Raw genomic sequence first — 2,441 nt, 5'->3', positions numbered from 1 at the left:
ACTTCTTTCATATGTGAGGAACCTATCTGGCTAGCTTACTGAAACATAGATGGTTGTTCGTGCTTGAAATAATACAAAGCAGAGCACCTGATGTCTTCCCTGGAAAGTCACCATATGACCAGTCACCTTTAAGAGTGTTGTTGCACTGTAACACTCAACAAAACAAAACAAAAATGTGAGGAAGCTATTCAGCTACCTTTAAGAAGGTTGGTGGTCTATTTGCGTCTGAAATGTTGATGGGACCCCTGAGATTTTCACCTACTACCTAATAAAAAGTTCTAATGCCTCCTAGTCAGACTACGGTAATTTAAACCCCAGCATTCAGTAAATAAATTTCATCAGGAATTTCTGTTTAAAGATACATTTGAACAGAAGAAAATTCATTAGCTAAGATCAGATAAATTCTATCAAAATATTATTTATTTGATTTGTACATAAAGATGTGTTATTTTTATCCCTTTACTTGCTCAACCTGGCAGAAAGTGATGAGCCTCAAGCTTTACAGCCAAGACCAATTCAGGTCAGCCTTTATATCAGTGCAGTCTAAACAGGCTCTATACTGTTGGCTGATTGCTTGAAATTGTCATTTTGATATATGTTTTTCCAGAAGTTGATGATTGACAGTTTAAAAAAATGGAAGCTGGACAAGTCCATTTAAGAAATTCAGATCAAGAGTTTTACAGTCCTAAGCAGCTGCTACATTTTGTATACCAGTAATAATAAAGCTGATTGAAAGGTTTATGGATAGACCTGTAACAACAAATATTTCTTTATTATGCCCCTGCCATGTAATGGCCGGGGCATATAGTGTTATTATGCCCCCACCATGTAATGGCCGGGGCATATAGTGTTACCCTGTTCCATCATTCCATCCTTCCGTCCTTCCGTCCTTCCGTCATTCTGTCATTCCGTCATTCCGTCATCATCAGTTTCCGTTCATTATCTTAAGAACGGTTGCACACATTCAACTCAAATTTGACATATGGATATGTCATGAGAAAATACAGATCAAGTTCGAATTTGGTCATGGTTCGATGATTTTTGGCAGAGTTATGCCCCTTTTACATTGAAAATAATATGAAATTTTCAGTTTCCGTTCATTATCTCCCCAATGGTACAACACATTCAACTCAAACTTGACATATGGATATGTCATCAGAAAATAACGGTCAAGTTTGAATTTGGTCATGGTTCAATGATTTTTGGCAGAGTTATGCCCCTTTGAAAATAATATCAAATTTTCAGTTTCCGTTCATTATCTCCCCAACGGTACAACACATTCAACACAAACTTGACATATGGATATGTCATGAGAAAATACAGGACAAGTTTGAATTTGGTCATGGTTCGATGATTTTTGGCAGAGTTATGCCCCTTTTACTTTGAAAACAATATGAAATTTTCAGTTTCCGTTCATTATCTCCCCAAAGGTACAACACATTCAACTCAAACTTGACATATGGATACGTCAAAGGAATGTGCAGGTCAAGTTCAAATTTGGTCATGGTTCAATGATTTTTGGCAGAGTAATGCCCCTTTTACTTTGAAAATAATATGAAATTTTCGGTTTCCGTTTATTATCTCCCCAACGGTACAACACATTCAACTCAAATTTGACATATGGATATGTTTTTGGAATGCCCAGGTCATGTTCGAATTTGGTCATGGTTCAATGATTTTTGGCAGAGTTATGCCCCTTTCACTTTGAAAATAATTTGAAATTAACAGTTTTGTTCATTATCTACTCAACACAACTCAAATTTGACATAGGGATATGTCAAAGGAATGGGCAGATCAAGTTGGAATTTGGTCATGGTTTGATGATTTTTTGGCAGAGTTATGTCCCTTTCACTTTGAAAAAAATATAGATACATCTTAGGAATAAGCAGTTTAAGTTTGAATTTGGTCGTGGTTCAGTGATTTTGGACAGACTTATCTTTCCTGAATGTTGGAAAAATTTTGAACTTTCAGTTTCAGCACTCGTACTTTTGTGGAAATGTATGTAGCCATTATTTTGGCTACAAATATGCAATATGCTATTTTCAAAAGGTTAAGACTGAATAATTTCAGTGTCTTGAACATTGTATGAAAATGGTTTGTGTTAACATTGAAAAGTTTTAAGGGCTTTGACCTTAAAATAAAAAAAATAATTTGTGCAAACAAATTTGGAACTAAATATTATAACATCTGAAATTTTGGCTGCATGTGGGGGCATCCGTGGCATGATGACACATTTCTAGTTTGTAATATAATGATATAAACAGTTAAACTGACAATGAACTTTAAAAATGCAGTTAAGGTAAAGTTTCTAACTTCCTTCATAAGACATCTACATATTTTATTTAAATCATAGCTGTGTTGATGTTGGATCAGGAAGAAGTGTTCAATTCTCAAGTTGCTTGTATTTGTTTCTGTTTAAAAAAAACTTTATTTTACTTCAG

Source organism: Ruditapes philippinarum, unplaced genomic scaffold, assembly GCF_026571515.1.
Source record: "Ruditapes philippinarum isolate M1 unplaced genomic scaffold, ASM2657151v2 ctg224_1_1_1_1, whole genome shotgun sequence".
NCBI lineage: Eukaryota > Metazoa > Mollusca > Bivalvia > Venerida > Veneridae > Ruditapes > Ruditapes philippinarum.
Note: the sequence above shows the minus strand (reverse complement) of the source record.